Source organism: Lycorma delicatula, chromosome 3 (assembly GCF_047948215.1).
Source record: "Lycorma delicatula isolate Av1 chromosome 3, ASM4794821v1, whole genome shotgun sequence".
Classification (NCBI taxonomy): Eukaryota; Metazoa; Arthropoda; class Insecta; order Hemiptera; family Fulgoridae; genus Lycorma; species Lycorma delicatula.
The window spans coordinates 36,070,060-36,088,383 of NC_134457.1; the positions used below are offsets into that span (position 1 = coordinate 36,070,060).

At 32.6% G+C, this 18,324-nt stretch overlaps 1 long non-coding RNA gene across 1 annotated transcript in view; it reads left to right on the top strand.

The window, feature by feature from the left end:
* The window catches only part of LOC142320869 (uncharacterized), a 436,047-nt gene that overhangs the window by 360,901 nt on the left and 56,822 nt on the right, over positions 1 to 18,324 (top strand). The gene's annotated exons all lie outside the window — the stretch shown is intronic.

An 18,324-nucleotide genomic window follows, 5' to 3' on the forward strand; every position in this document is an offset into this window, starting at 1 on the left:
CCAATCAATACATATGAATTTATTGTTGTTCAGTTATTAACACCGAATTTAGATTACAATACCTCAAAATTATGGAAGAAGAAACTTTCAACTCAAAGGTTTCCCACATTCAAAGATTACATAGAATTCCTTGAGTTTAAAAGACAAATGCTTGAAAATATTAATACAAATAAGTCAAACCATCAAGACATAATTCCAAGAGACAACGACACAACAATGGAATTAAATTCTACATTAAACGTCATAATATAAATGCTAACAAGCTGTATAAAGCAAATAATTTTAGCTGTTATTAAAATTTTAATTATAAGCAATGTCTGATTTGTAATTCTAATCATTATTTTCATTGTTGTAAGAGATTTTAAAATTTTTCTGTTGAACGGAAATAATTACTGGAACATCGCAATCATTGTTTCAATTGTTTATTTAAAGTTCATTCAGCTGACGAATGTTATTGTAAAGGTGTATGTGAGATTTGCTCTCAAAAACAATAACACTTTGATTCTTATAAATAATATTAATTAAAGACCAATTCTATACCAAGCTTACTGGTGGAATCCGATGAACTCCCATTGCGTTACAGGAGGAAATACAAGACTATCAAACACGCAATCAACTGCTCACGGCAAATGATCAGACACGCTCGCACTTCGCTACTTGTAGGAAGAACGTCCTTACCGCAGTCTTTGAGCCTAAGGGTGCTTCGCTATCTCCAAGAACCAGATCTGCTTGCCCCGAAGATCCTTGAAAAGGGAATAGGATGCGGCGCCCCTTGGTTACGCGCGTCTCCAGAGATCGTATACCTACAATCTGGAAGTTGTAAACGGGACACAAGGTTCCAGTCTGTTAGAGACCAATTTAACAACATGGCCAAGATGTACAATGGGTACACTCTCATCTACACAGACAGGTCTGTCTCGGCCGATGGATGTGGCTATTCTATTGTTCTTCCTGACATCGAGATATTATATAAACTTAATGCCTGTTCTTTTGCGAGGCCTTTGTGATTAACTCCGCCGTGAAAGTTATCGAAACCCGTAACGATGACAGCTTCCTAGGAATTGCAGACTCTAAGAGTGTAATTGAGAACTTGAGCTGCAGACGTTCTGAATCCATCGTCCAGATTATTCATGATACCCTTCAAGGATAAATAAGATTCTGGTACTGGTATGGGACCCTGGCAATAGTGGCATCCTCGGGAACGAACGGGTGTCATTGAGACTGCCAAGAGAGCTGCAATAAATGGTATCCGAGTACAATGGACACGTGAGAGTAACTTCATGAGATCAGTCCGTGTAAAATTGCGGGCTCAGTGGAATAGATTCTGACTGCTAAGTCCTCCCACGGCATTACATAACATCCGGGAGAACGTGCTCGAGAAACCTCTTTCTCCGAGCAACAGAAGGGAGTAAGTCATCTTAACTCGGCTAAGGATTGGACACACCAGGCTTATCCACGCTCACCTACTTGGCTCTCCTCAGAAGATCTGTGAGGTTTGCAAGATCAAATGGTTCGTGTACCACCTGCTCTTTGATTGCCCAATCCTTTGAACCATCCGACAAAACTTGGATTCGGATATGAAATTTCTATTAAACCAGAACGAAGATATAAAACGTTTGTTGCGGTTCCTTTCCTGCAGTGGAATGAGGAATAATATTAAATGATTTTTGTCTGATTTATATATTTCATTTTGTATTTATTGTTGTCACTTGTGTATGTTTATTATTTATTGTACCTGTTTCTTTTTCGTTTAGTTTTGTTCTTTATGATTTTTGTTGTTTTATATAATACTTCATGATAGTGTTACTGTAGTCGATAATGACTATAATTGTTGATGCGACTGTAAATAAAAGCATTAAAAAAAAATTAATTCTAAATTAAAAGACAATAAGTCTGAAAATAATAATCATTCATCATTTAAATTTCAGTCAAACGAAATCATAATTTTATCTACCGCATTATGTATTACGAATGATGTACATGGTAATACTCATCCATGTCGAGTTTTATTAGACTCTGGCAGTCAAGAATTTTTATGTTTATGAATTCGCACGACGGTTGGAACTTCCATTTATAAAAAATTATATTCCTATTTTAGGAATATCATTCTGAATGTAAAATAAAATATTCTCAATATAAAATATAATATTTTCAAGATTATATTCTTAATATAAAATATTCTCTTTCTGAATATAGTGTTTTATTGACATTACACTCTTTTATATATGAACTTTCAACTCCAACTGAAATATGCTATTTTAACAGAAATACATAGCCTACCGACATGTACCTTTGATATTTCGCATTTTAATTTGCCTGATAATTTCTTTTTTGCAGATCCTGAATTTAACATAAACAAAATTGACATCGTTATTAGAGCACAATTTTATTTTACCTAGGAAATTTATTCCATACTTTAAATATCCTGTTCAAAGAAACCAACTGGGATACATTCTTACTGGTTGTTTTCCTAAGAGCATTAATACCATTGCAACTTTTATTTCTCGAAAGGATTTTACAAATCTTTCGACTGCACTTCAGAACTTCTGGAAAATTGAAGAAATTAATATTGTAAATCCGTTTAATGAAAGTTCTATTTGCGATAAACATTTTCAACTCAATATTACTCGAAGCAATCAAGGCAGATTTGTAGTGGCATTACTACCTAAACCCAGTAACATAAGGCCAGGCGATTCTTTCATAAATGCAAAGAAACGATTGTTATCTTTGGAAAGAACGCTAAACAAAATTCTCAATCGCAAACGTGACTATTCCACTTTCATACAAGAATATTTGGACTTGGGTCACATGTCATTACTTAACTCCCATGATTTGTTAATAGACAAATCAAATGTGTGTTATTTACCCCATCATACGGTATTTAAATCAACTAGTCTAACTACTAATTTTCGAGTGGTCTTCGACGGTTCATCTAAAACCACTAACGGTTTATTTCTTAACGATACTCTACTAGTCGGACTGGTTGTCCAACAATATTTATTACCTATATTGTTAAGATCCGAATTCATAATTATGTCATTACCTCCGATATATAAAAGATGTATCGACAGATACTAGTTGAATCCAATGATTCTAATTTACAACGGATTCTCTGGAATCATTGTTCGTCAAACATAAAAAAAACCTAATTTATTGGTTTTCACCCCAGATTTCTCAAAAAATACTGTATATACGGCTCTTAAACATATTTTATTCGATTCTTTAGATCAGAAATCATAATTTTTTTCTTAATTGATGTCCTAAAATTTTGACAACGGCCTCATTTCATCGGGGTAGCTGAAATCCAAATGAAATCCTTCATTAGCCGTAACTCACAATCGAAGCATTTTAGGACGTATGTTAGATAAAATTTTTCCATTATTTTCACAAGTAGAGTAGGTAATGAAAGTCCCGAGAAAACTTTGTGATACTCTGTAAATGAAATATATATACATTTTTGACCCCTTCATTGGCATACATAAATTTAACTCGTCTTCTATATTAAAATTTAATAGACCTAATTAATTAAATTTGTCAGCTGAGATTCTTCTATGTCTTACAACCTCTTTAACATATCTAAGCAGATTAAAATTTCTTCTGTTAGTTTTTCTTTTATTAAATCATACTGAACTGATTTAATGAGGATTTTCCATTTACCCATTTAAGGTATCTTTTTTCTCTCTACCAAAACATAAGCAGCAATTTTTGTAATATTCTTTATCAAGTATCTTATTGAAAGGTAGCATCGCTTTCCTGGCTCTGAATACGAAGGTCATCAATAATTACATGAATTCAATAGCATCCAATAAAAATTCTTTGAAGTTAAAACGATTAATTTAATCAATATAATTTTTTTTTCACTTTTCGTCTAAATTTCTAGCAATATTAACACTTGTTCCATCTCTAGATCAAATTATTTATGCCACCAGCAAAGAAATTTTTTTCTTGTTGTTGGAGCCAATTTACCTCATTTTCTTTGACTTGTCATTCCCATTAAACTTCTTATCCCGTAGCGCCTCCTTGAATTGACCAAATGAATGGAAATCCTATGGAGCGAAGCTAGAACTGTTCAGGGGATGATGTAGTACTTTCCGATGCAATTTGTCGATGGTTTCTCGCGGTATCTTAGACGTATGAGGCCGGCCATTATCGTGAAGCAGAATGATACCTTTGCGCTGAGATCCTGGGTGTTTTTTTCTACAATGTTAGCTTCACTTTGTCGATAAGTATGTCACATTAGTATGCGCTGTTTATTGTTTACTTATCTTCTGGAAAATCAATAAAAACCGGGTCCTTTGCTTCCCAAAAGAATGTCAACATGATTTTCCTTTTTTATGGGCAGGTTTTGAATTTTTTCTTGAAAGGTGAACTAGTGTGCTTCCAGTCTACGCTCTCTTTTTGATTCCAGTTCATAATGGTAAATATATGTCTCAACATAATGGTGAATCTATTTGCATAAAAGCGCATTCCTGTTGGTACCATTCTTTCAGCTCAGTGCACATGCAAATTCTCGTCTCCTTATAGTGATCTGTCAGCTCTCTTAGTGCGCTTGTTTTACGGTACTTAAGCTTGTTGATGATAATGTTATGAACTGTACCAAAACTTATTTGTAATTTTTTAACTATAATCTCAACTATAATCCGTCGGTCTTCTAAGAGGAGTCTTTTTATTTTTATTTTTATTTAAGAGATGGGAAATCCCATTTATGGACACCTAAGCAGTGTCGGGCTTGCTAACAGGTGCCGCAAGATGTTATTAATATGCGTATATAAACCTGCGCACTACTGACGAAACCATTACCCCTGGCTACCGCCCTTCCTGGTACCGATAGGGAAGCATTCCTTCTGGAAGGGGTTGACACGCCCACTCACACATTCATTAGTCATGCAATCGCATTACAATAGGAATATCAACAAAAACACATCAGTCACAGAAAACCAACAGCAAACATGATATATCTCAATACATCAAGATACAGAAAACAGCTTATGAAACTATATACAAAGAAAAATGTTGCATCAAACATACTGCAGGATGCAAAACACAGCAAAAAATATGTAAGAAATACAATGAACTCACAAGAAATAACATATCATACAACATATACAAATACAAGAAAAGAAAAACTCAAGAGAACATTAAGTCTCACAACAATATAAACATCATATAAAATAAATCAACAAAATCAATCCAGCAAGTACATAAAAATATGCCTGAAATGAGATATTCATAAATATTACACGATCAATGCAACGCAGCAAATATAAATGCATACACGAACAGCAGTACAAATCTGCAGCCAAACAGCTAATCCTCACGGAATGCAGTAAATATCATATACTACGAGAGGTTATCTCTAAAGTAAAGACCGTTTCATTGTAAAAAAATTTATTCTGAAAACTTTATAAATATTTTTTTTATTTTTCTTAAACTACATAACTTATACTACTTATCTATATAATCGCCACATGAATTAAGACATTTATCGTAGCAATACACCAGCTTCAATATACCCTCGACGTATTCTTCTGCCACAAGTCCATTTAACCAGATATTAACCATCACTTTTAAGTTCATCGTCACCCGCAAATTGCTTACCATTCAGAAACTCTTTCAATTTCCCAAACAAATGGTAATCAGAAGATGCCAAGTCCGAACTATATGGTGGATGATCGTAAGTTTCCCATCCAAATGTTCACAGTAAATCTCGTGTCGGACCCGCAACATGTGGACGAGCATTATGGTGCAGCAATACGAGTCTGTCGGTCAGCCGCTCACGTCGCCGATTTTGAATGACGCGCCGTAACTTACATAGAGTTTCGCAGTAGACGTCTGCATTTATAGTCGTTCCACGTGGCACGAAGTCGATCAGCAAGTAGTATGCCAAACCGACCTCAAAAGACTGTGGCCATCAGTTTGCGTCCAAATGGCTGTGGCTTGACCTTGTCGGTCTGATTGGTGATAGAGGATGACGGCAGAGATGACTGCCAGAGGATGATAGAGTTGATTGCCCTTTTCTCTCTGGCGTGTAATACGAAATCCACATTTCATCGCCGGTAATGATTATTAAGGAACTCATCACCGTTTTCTGTTTAGCGCATAAAAATTCCAAAGTAGATCCTATTCGGAATTTTTTGTGACGTTCCGTTAAGACGTGCGGCACCCGATGTGCAGAAACCTTTCTGAAGCGTAAACGGGCATGAAAAATGCGACCGATAACAGCTCTTGAAACATCAGGAAAACAAAGGACCAGGTCAGAAATCGTTGAGCGATGATCTTTTCTGATTTCATCATCGACACGCTTAACAAGTCCTCAGTGATTATCGAGGGCCTCCTCGAACATTCTTCATCGTGCACATTAATTCTGTTATTTCTGAAACTTTCACACCATTTTTTAACGTTTCTTTCATTCATTATATTATCACCGTATACAACAACCGACTGCCTATGAATTTCAGCCGGCTTCACGTTTTGATAGTTTAAAAAACGTATGACTCCACGTATTTCACAGTTGGCGGCAAAATCGATTTTCCTATTCATTTTATAACGTAATATCTCTCACGTAATCAAAGATACTACAACGCGACAACTTACAGACAAAACTGCAGTGTGTAAATATTAGCGTGGGTATGGACGACACACGTTCGCCAACCTTAAGAAGAGAAATTTTCCAGAGGTCTTTACTTTATAGATATCCCTCGTATATATACAATAAGGCCGAAGAAACAGGGAATTAACCCAAGATCAGATAATCATAAAGACATAATATACATCAAAAGTAAAATACTCAAATATAACAAAACAACGGAAGTATAAATCCAAAAAAATTACATCCCCCCTTATACTTACTACCTGCGGACGCCATCAGATACGCGGGCGGAGTGCCCGCGGCCTCTTCACGTCACGGCGACCCTCATATGCACGGGAGACCACCTAGTTGCTCACCCGCGGATCGCTCCGTCCCAGCACTCTCCGACGCCGCCTGTTGTTTCGTGTATCCTCCCATGCTGGAGGTCTCTCATCATGATTTTCACATACGTAGTTATCGCCTTCCAGTTTTCTTTCTTTTCTATTATAGTGTCCATCAGCTCCTCAGGCTGGAACATCACTTGTCTGCTTAGTATGTCAAGTAGCTCTGTCCTAGGCCCTGGTAAAGGCGTTTCCTCCTCCTCGCATACCAGGCAGTTCTGTTTGTCGTCGAGGCCGTAGTTACGAAGGTATTCTCTGCACCCCGATGAACCGCCATAAACTGGATAAGGCAGTAATCCAGTGAGCCATGAGGTCTCCCCCGCCAGCGCCTTACATCTATCACCAGGAGGTGCGTCCATCTGCCTTTTGTGCTGCCGTCCCACCGTTTCTGCCACTTGTTCTCCATCTCCTCCGTCAGCATTCGTGTTCATCTTGTTCTGCCTGTAGGAAAGAGGGCCCAAAGCTCACGTACTCTTATCCGTATTTCGATTACCAGACCTACCGGGAGAAGACCTACAAGTACTTCTATCGCATCCTTCGACACGGTCATATATGCTGCCCGTGATTCTTAGGCAGCACCTCTTGTGATTGGAGGAGAGTGTATGCAAGTTTCAAGCGCTTGGATTGAAACTTCAGTTGGATATCTAGAGCGGTGCTCGTCAATCACTGAAATTCGACAGTTTTTTAATATTTCTATCCGCTTATAAAAGTTTCTGCGCTTCATATAACTTTTTCCGTGATGTTTTTAACGGTTTTTTTCACCTTCAGAAAGCAAAAAACTGATCACTGCACGCTGTTCAATTAATTCCCATACTTTCAAGAGAACACGCCATCGTTGAATGAGATTTTGAGGTTAAAAACGATAAATTTTATTCAAAAAGTTAATGAAAGGTCATAACAGGGTTACCAACTTACTGTTCTGATAATATTATAACACTCTCACCAACTGTTTTGCTTCCACAGCTTTTTGTGTCCTTAATTATCGGACGATCCAACTATTATAAAATTTGTTTATTATATTCGCTATTATTGTATCATATCCCTTAAATGAATATTTAACTTTAAATAAATTTTTATAAAATCTATAAATTTTTAACTTTCTCTTTTTTAACTTTAAATGTTAACTTTCTCATACCCCTCATCCATAGTTACATCCTTTAATAGTTTTCTCTTTATAATAGTAAATAGATGATTTATCATAAATTTTTTCAGTCTAAATTTTCATGTCAAATAATAAGACTCAGTAATTGTACTCGGTCTCATTATTACTCGAACTTGAAGAGATTTTGCAATATATTTATGTATAAATACATTGCAAATATAAAAACAGTATTTTTACTATATAAAATATATATATATTTTGATGTATATTAATGGCGTCCTGGTTTCGCTTTCTTCATTAATTGAATTAATAATATTTTGTTATTATTAATAATAGAAAAGGCACACAATTATTAAGACTGCATAATTTGTTTGAACCTCTGTTACAAATTTTCGGCGATATTTGATTTATTTATCAACCTATATGAACAAAGAAGGTGTTTGCCTTGTTTACAATAAACGACTTAACATTTTATTTGACAAAAAATTATTCCATAAAATTAATATTTACGGCTTTTAATGATTTAACAATATTAATGGTTGTCATTTTGAAATAATTTTTAAAGATAAAGTTATAAAACTTATTTATTTTTAAAAAAAATATTGTTATTACACATTTATCTCTGTGTTCTTAAGGTTTTTATTTAAAAAAAAAAAAAAAAACTATGGTAAACCGATGGAAAATGAAGAGAAGAAGAAATTTGTTCATATATACGAATATTTTAGTTTATTTTGATGTACTGAATCAATCCCTTAACTTGGCCGATACTTTTTGGGACCCTCTATATATCTTTTCTATTAATTTGTTTTTTCCTCATTATTTGAACATTTATTAAACATACAGAAACATATTTTTCCTTAAATTTCTCCTTCCACACATCAAACGATATTTCTCCATGGATCCTAAATTAAAAAAAAAAAAAATTGTTTCTTTATTATTGTAGTACAACCTGTTGAATTTATAGCAATGTATTCACATTGCTATAAATTCATTTCAGCATACAGAGAAAAACTACAAAAATGGCTTTAAGTTTTAAAATTTAACTCCTGAGTGTAATTTTTTCTCTCATTTGATTTATGGCTATAATACATTAATAACTGGCATCAAGCCAAATACAAATTATTATTTTTATTTTTTTTATTTTTAAAAATGCATTCTTGGCGCCTACGTATTTTAATAGAAGAAAAATGTTCGATAAGATTTAAATAAGTTAGTTTTATCATTTTTTACATAACAGTATTTATTTTTATTATCTTTTGCATAATTTTTTTAACATTATATGCAATTTTCTCATTTAAATTTTTTTTATTGTTATTTTTTATTATCCTTTTATTTATTTTTAAGTCGAGTTAAAATACTGCAATCTGTAATTATAATGGTGATAGTAAAATACTGTAACTCGAAATGTTTATGTCTATTATTAAGGTAGCATAATCTAATAATTACAATAAAACATAATAATTAAATAAAAAATAAAAAACTCAAAATAAAGTATTTTATGTAAATTCATTTAACATTTTACATATTATTAATTTAAATTATTTTTTATACGTACACTCTGCATTTATAAAAAAGTTAAGCTGTATATTAAAAAAAAAAAAAATTTATGCGTTTAACACTAGATATATTTTGAATATTACTAAGGAATAAATAGATAATATAAATAGGTTATTATGATGTCATCTTTCGAAGGCTGACTTTATTTTAACTGCTAACGTCAGTTGACATATAAAGTCTAGCCAGAAATAACAGCATTAGTTATATTCCCGATCAAAATTAACGAAGTAATATTCGTTAATTGTAGTAGTAAATAGCTGGTTGTTGGTCTTACTTCTTGTCATAAACGACATAAGGCGATTGCTGCCCTCTCGAATCCGCGAATGTTTTGCTTTACAAATTGTAAGCCAGCCAGTATTTTTATCCTATTTCAAGATGTCTGAAGAGAGTGATGACGATGAAAGACGAAGCCCAGCAGTCGCTCGACGGAAGAGCAAAGAGGCCTGTGCTTTCCTCTCTGTTGTCCTTTGCAGGGCTCACAGGTCTTTCGTAGGTTAAATCTGTAAATATTACAACGGGAAATACGGAAAGACAGGCTAAACAAGAAAGAAGTTGTAACTACATCTGATGTATTCGAACCCGGTCCAGCCGTCACCTGGCTAATGCAAGACAAAGACGGCAAAAGTGAAGAAGAATCCACGAAACCTTAATTCACCAATCGTTCTTCTTTTCTTTATCTTACAATTTAGGTCCACGTTAGCACATCCGATTCTCTCCGGAAATGCATTGCATCCTCCAATAACGAAGGTTCTATCAGGCGCAATCCTGTTAAACTGAAAGATACTAGCACCGACAGGCCTTCAGAAGACATATTGAAGGGGAATCATGCCGGGAGGAAGACGCAAATGCATTGCTACTCTCCCAGTGTCAGCCCAAGTAACGACTTTCAAATTGATCTGTAAGGATCGGAAAGCAATCCACAATTCTGTCCATAAACAAAACTAATATATAACCGAATTAAATAAACAAATAACCGCCATATAATAAGAAATACCCAGCGCAAGGACTGTTGTTCAGGTTCTGCGATTAATACGGGAATATATGTATCCCGTTATCCTTGCATTCCGTAGAACATTAATATAAGTTTACAATATTAGTTAACTAGATTGGCTATCGATAAGTAAATTACGAGTAAATTATTACTTTTAATAACTTCGTACAAAATAAGAAAATTGTTAACCTTCATAAGTTTATAATATCGGTGAAAAAATTTACTGCAGGCTAATATTAGAATTTAGTTTCTTATCTAGAGCTAGCTCTTGAAGAGTCTAACTCCAACTTCCATTACCCCATTCCTGCATTTATCTCAATTCCTCGCATTCCTTAGCCATCTCATAAGCCTCATTTTCAAAAAATCCTCCTCAAATCTCCTCTTTCTGCCTTACAAGTATTAACATTCATTCCAACAAATAACCAATCTATTATCTGTTTATTAATTATTTTTCTTAGTGTCATTTAAAATTACATTTTATCAACTTGATTCCGAGGAAATTTTTTAGGAATCACATAGGAGGTAAACTTTTATGGGTCCTCATAAACAGTAAATATTATGAGAAATATATTTTATATATGTTAAGCCCTATTAATTCTTGTTATTTCTCGTTTGGTTAATCTGGATACGTTTATGTTATATCTAATATTACAATTAAAAGAGTTTGAGATTAAACACATGAGAGTGCTTTTAGATTCTAAGCTCTAGTTTTTGCGACACATTGAAGCGATGGTCTCAGTAGTTACAAGAAATTTGGACGAGATGGCTGTGTTGTTATTTTCAAAATAGACGTACATCGATGTACGTAATATTTTTAATGGTTTTTCTATGTACAAAATGTTATTGTCGGCGTTGAAATTGAGATTTCCTGGCGTGGTATTTGACAGTAGTTCGTATGGTACTCGATGTACAAAGCTAGGTATCGAATCAATTGAAAGTTCGTCGAACTTCATGGTTCGATGAATCGCTAATGATTTGAAATTCATTAGCGATTATCTAGGTGAAAGTTTACTGTCTAATGAGGATATTGCGTTAAGGATTCCTACAAAAAATAAGAGTTTTTAGTTTATATAAGATCTTCCGAATGTTCACCTGTCACAAGACGCCTGAAATGCAAACAGATATGCTGACTCAATTGGTAAATAGTCGATGTAGTCACTGATGATAGTGACTAAACTATCGGTCTGATCTATGTGTGTTGTATCTATTTGTATAACCAAACAAATATTACAGGTAATATACAGGTATTTTTAATTACCAGTAATTACTGTATCTGTTTTTAATGCGGTTTTCTGCTCTTAATTATCTAATTATAATAGTATTGCGTAGTTTTATAGCCTTTAACAAACATTCTTATGGAAATTTTTTTTCGCTGGATGATTTTCAGTTTGTATCTTATTATTATTTCTATTAATAATTTACATTATGTATCTGGATTTGCGGAGTGGCATACCAAAGGTTTACTTTTCTGTCACTATTATCCTTCTTCCCAGCTCCCCCTGTAGATCTTATGAAGGATGTAGTTGGCTGTAAGGGGTGGAGAAGGCCAACAAAAAATCAAAAAAATCTATGCAGTCCACGGAGTGATGCTGCCGACATCAGCACCAGAAACATCAGTTATCATCAGACAGTTAAACATCAGACATCAGTTATCAGAAACAGCATCAAAATTTCAAAAGTATTAAAGTACGTCCCACCTAAAACCACAACAAAAGACACGAGAAAAATAGGCATATAATTTCATATGACTAAACTCGTAACTTATCTATATAAAGGGTAGTTTGTCCTATTCAACTACTTCTATAAACTACTATACGTCATTGCATATACAACACTAGTAAGTTACAAGTCCTTAATTATAGGCATAATTATAACCAGTCCTGCACCATAAAGAAATATTACCATATTAAAAATGGCCTTGTCTCTCCTATTTCTTGCACAAAGCATCGACAAATTAATGCAAACAGGTCCTGATATTAATCATATTTTAACCTTAAAATTTAATTCTAACTTCTTTCTTCAATAAGAGTCTTTCTTTTCTTCCTACATTATTTATTACATAATTTTTAGTGGTTGAAATTCCTAAATGTACTTCATTTCAAAAATTTTCGTTTATACAAAATCAGAATCTACTCATACAGTATGACCAATCCTGCTCATATTGTGTTTTCAGATAAGTGTTTTGACAAAAAAACATTTTTGCAAAATCACACCCCCCAAAAAAAATACTGTTGTACTCGTCTAATATGTTGTGACGTCACAGATGGGTGGTAGAATTAGATAAATTAATAATATTTAGTGTAAAAAAGTAACTCGGTCTGACTGGGTCTCAAACTCGATTGTCCGGTTGTCTTGGTATCTGGTGCGTTAAGCCTTGCAGTTACATTATTATGCCGACCATACAAGCGAAATTTGTTCTTTATAAGTTGTGAAATTACGTTAGTTTAGTAATTAGTGCCGACAGTCACCGCTAGGACCGCCACGCCCGCATGAATTAAATATGGTATGCGCACGCGTGCTTTTTTTAGAATAATTGAATTAAATAAACGAAAAAATATTATATTTAAATAACATGATAAATATTTTAAATTATGTTGTATATATATGTATGTGTGTGTTTTTTTCAAACTATAAGGACAAGATTAGATTTCTCTTACGGAAAAATAAAAAAAACCAGTAGTGATCATCCAACAGGAATTTTTGACAATCATCAGTAGCTATGAGGGATATATGAAATATTTACTGACTTCTTAAACTTGCATGTTCTATATGTATATATATATATATATATATATAAAATGAAAAAGCTCATTCATGAAATTTGCCAGATATGGCAAGAGTTTTTACACGGCAGAGCTCATAGCTATACAGCTAGATCTTCGCTACACAGAACAGTTTTTCAGAACCACATGGAATAATGAATGGAGAAGACCGAACGCTAACCTAAATTACTAAATTAAACTAAATTAAATTGAACTAAATTAAACGCAATTAAAACTACTCCATTTAAATAGAAGAGCGACGCGAAACTGATTTCCCAGGAACAAGTGGCGTTGACCATATTCAGAGTCGGTCACACGCGAATAACAAATTAATATTTATCAACCGAAGAAGAAAGACCTATGTGCACGATATGTGACAAACCACTTACGTTTAAGCATCTACTGGAAGTGTGTGCAATATATGAAAACATCAGAAAGAGGTATGGATTAAAAATCAATACTGCTGCTGATGTAGAAATAGTAAGAAAGAAAAATTAATTTCTTACGTAAAAGCCAGCGGATTAATAACGCGTTTGTGGTAAGCCTTCGACAACGGTCAGTACGTGATCAGTAATGACTAGTAAAGCCAAAAATTTGGATTTTGGTCTTTTTCTTAACTGCAGTAATAAGCCCTCAATGAGAGCTTTTCAACGATATACCATAAGTGATACTTATTTTCATTGGTTCCAGAGTTGTAGCCAAATAAAATTTTAATTAATTAAATATTTGGATCGTAGAAGGGAACGGCTCAACGGTTCAAATCAGACTTCATCTACTTTTTTTAACTTTTTTTTTAATTTAAATATATTGATTTATTAATTAACCTCTGATTGTAAAAAGAAATATGATAAATTCAATAATAATAATAAAAAATATCAGAAATTATTAATAAAATAAAATCTTACGTACTTTGCATTTAAAAAAAAAAATGTGTTTGTAATTCAATAGGCGTACAAGGAATTCATGTGGTGCCTACATCAGATTTTTTGTTTTACGTAAATGTCATGGTCCTTTACACATCATACTTGACATATGCGTGTTTTTTATTTAATTTTACTTGATGTATGTGTGTAGTTTTAATTTTATTTTTATGAAGATATAAGGGCCTTGTACACCTTACATCTGCCGATCTTCCTATTGATTTTATTCTCATTTTTAATGTGACAGTAGTTAATGACGTTGATGTCCTCATAACTCAGTTAAAAAAAAAATAGTATTAATAATGAAACAAAAGAAAATAAATGAGAAACTTAATAATTTTTATCCATAAAGAGAATATTTACTATAAATTTAACTTTCTAACCATATCATGACATGCATACTTATTTTTGTTGACTTTCTCTAACTGGAATTTAAAAAAAATGACTTAATTTCATAAATATGATTGGCTAAAATCATTAGTACTTAGGCTACCTGTTTTGAATACTCTCTTACTAATTATACCATTATTATTTACGTTATATATTTGAATATTATTACTATAATTAAAAAATGTTTTATTAAATACTCGTATTTTCTATTTCTATTTTTTATTTTTAAAATTATATATATAATTATTAAGTAGAAATAAAATGTTTCTCTGAGTAAAACCTGTGTTGATTTTTTATTGTAATTACGGTTCTACTTTACTTTGGTTAAAATATATTATTTATTTACGTAAATCTATTTTCTTTATCATATATACATATATATTTAGATTAAACTTTCTCATAACAACTTAATTAGTGTAAAATACCGCAGGTGATATTATCTACTTTCAGTTCGATGGGTTCTGAAAGGGCGTCGCTAATTGTACTCTAGTTGCCATAGTTTTCGACAGGGTATGACCGAACTGAGCCCAATTTCAGAGTATTGAATCAAGAAGGATCAAGAAAAAACCAAATTAAGGTCGTGGGTTAACTGAATCTCGTTTGAACAACGTCAAAAATAATAGCCGGCCACCATGGCGCGAGTGGTAGCGTCTCGGCCTTTCATCCAGAGGTCCTGGATTCGAATCCCGGTCAGGTACGGCATTTTTCATACGCTACATATCCATATCCGACGCACAAGTTTCAAGCTTATGTGGCGATATCATCAAGCAAAAAAAAAAAAATATATATATATATATACCAATACTAATGAAGATTCCAAATAAAAAATTAAGCAGCTATAAGCAAATAAATTAATACTTAAGTTAACTTCTTAAATTATTTTTAAGAAAACAATTTTAAAAAAAACAATCGTAATGATTTCAAAACATTTTTTTAAATCACCTTTTTTATCTTATTATTTTTTTTAATACTGATAATGATTACGCCTATACTATTTTTAGAAAAAAATTGGCTACTACAATTTACAAGAGTCATTCACTAATCAAAGAAACAAATTGCTCTGGAGCTAAAAATGTTTTATTCGATTTGACATTTTTTCGATTTTCAACATAATCTCCAGTAACAACATGGACACTTGTCAATGCTCTGAATCAGTGTATTTATGTCTGCTACAAAGAAATTATTGTCGTGATGTCAATTTAGCACATTTTCTTTGACGCCATTTTTTTTTATATTAAACTTCTTAAAACATAACAAATCATTGAGTGAACCAAACAAGTGCAAATCCTATGGGGCCAAGTCAGAACCGTACAGGGAATGAAGTACAATTTTTCGATGCAATTTTTAATGGTTTCCCGAGTTACCTTAGCTATGCGAGGCCGAGCGTTAACGTAAAGCAGAATGATGCCTTTGCGCTAAGATTAAGAGCGTTTTTCAACACTACTGGTTTCACTCTGTTGGTAAATGAAGTCGTAGTAGTATGCGCTATTTAATATTCGCTGTCTTCTAGAATATCGACAAAAACTGGAACTTATGCATCATGATTTTCCTTACTGATGGTTGGGTTTGGAATTTTCTCTTGACAGGTGAACTCGTGTGCTTCCACTCCGTGCTCTGTTTTTTAGATTTCGGTTCATAATGATGAATCTTCGTCTCATTACGTTAGAATACTGCGTAAAAAATCATCACTTTTTTGCAGATGCTCTTGTTTCAGCTCTGCGAATGTGTAAAGTCTTCTCTCCTCGTTATGATCTGTCAGCTTTCTTTCAACCCATCATGCGCTTGTTTTACAGTATTTAAGCTTGATGATGTTAATGCTATTGATTGCACCCACACCTACTTGTAATTTTTCAGTTATAATCGTGACAATCCATCGGTGTTCTTGAATAAGAGACTCCATGCGAATTTCTAGAGTTGAGTTTATGGGCTCAAGTTGAAACTTCAGTTGGACAATTCCAGAACGGTGCTCATCAATCACTGACGTAAAAATATCCTTAATTTTATCTACTCACTTGTAAATTTTTCTGCTGTTCGTTTAACTTTTCCTATATCGTTTCACGTATCGTCATACGTGAGTAAATAATGTTAATCTCTTTTTCACTTCGGGAACCAAAAAACCGATCGATCCGCGCTGTTCAACTAATTTGCAAATTTCAAGAGAAATTTCCATGAGATTTTGAGATTATAGACGAGAAACTTTATTCAAACATCAAATCAAACGTTATCGCAGAGTTACCAACTCAATTTTCTGAAACCTCTTACCATCTGTTCTGCCTCCACAATTATTCATGTATTTAATTATAAAATGATTATCGTATTAAAATATTTGCAGTGCTTCAACAATTGATAGATAAGTAAAATTATCAATTGAAAGTGAATTAAGAAAAAACGGGACTCAGTTTGGTCTTCTGAAACGACAGTCGGGATTCAGTTCGCTGATTTTTTTTTCTCCGGTGGCGCAAATCCTTTCTGTATCATCCATAGGCACTAAAATTTTCATCTGTTGTGTGATCACTTTGAGTTTACAGAGGATAAATATTCCATTGATATTTTCAGTATTTTTTCATTTTTGATATTTACATAAAAAATCTCAATTAAAATTAATACAAATAAACAAACTGGTTTTCTCTTCCTTTGTATTTACAAAAACTAAGCACTGAAAAAGTACTTTTTATCTATACGTTTTTTCCATTAATGTTTTAAGGTTATACTTTTATAAAAAAAAGTTTTCCTGATTTTAAAATTTCCTGGAATTTTAATTATATATCTGAGCACAAATATGAAAAAATTCAAATTTCAGGTTTTATTTATTTATTTTTTTCAATTTCATTTTTAATTGTAATTTATTTGTTCAAAATACCTTTTTTAGGATATTAAGTCAATTATTTTAAATTTATTAAAATAAACTGACTGATTTCTGAAACAAAATATATTTCAACGTTAAATATAAAATAATAATTTAACATTAAATAGGTACTTAAAAATTAAATACTTGACAAGTCTCAGTCAAATTTTTGAGAATCTTCCTTAGTGGTTTGTTGGTAAAACTTCAACAAAATATTACAGGAAGCTCTTAAAATACAACATACAAACTTTTAAAATTAAAAAATGTATGAAAACCTTTCACTAATAAATTCCTGACAATAGTCAAGACGTTCATAAATTAAAATGTACAAAAATTATTGTTTTACCATTCAGATTTATTTATTATCAGTCTACGTACAAACATCATCAGATCGAATTAAATATTAATTTGTGTAGTTATTAAGTACACTAATGGGAGTGTTCTCTTCAACAAATAGATACTATATCTATTTGTTGAAGAGAAATTTCATTTCAAGAAATTTATGAAATAAATTATTTACTGTAGTAGTCATGAAATTTTGAATTTAATGAAGTACTCCACATTTATACCGATGAAATAAATGAAAATTATATTTTTTATAGGATAAACACCACCCTCATTATAAGAATCCATCAGTAAATGTCTGAAAAAAATTAATTTTATTTACTATGTAAACAATGAATAAAATGTCAGATTTTGGAAATAATTCTTTGTTTTTCTGTTAGATATTAAATTGTTTTTTTATTTGCTGAAAATCTTTGTGAGGATTTCTAGAGTTTATTTATAAA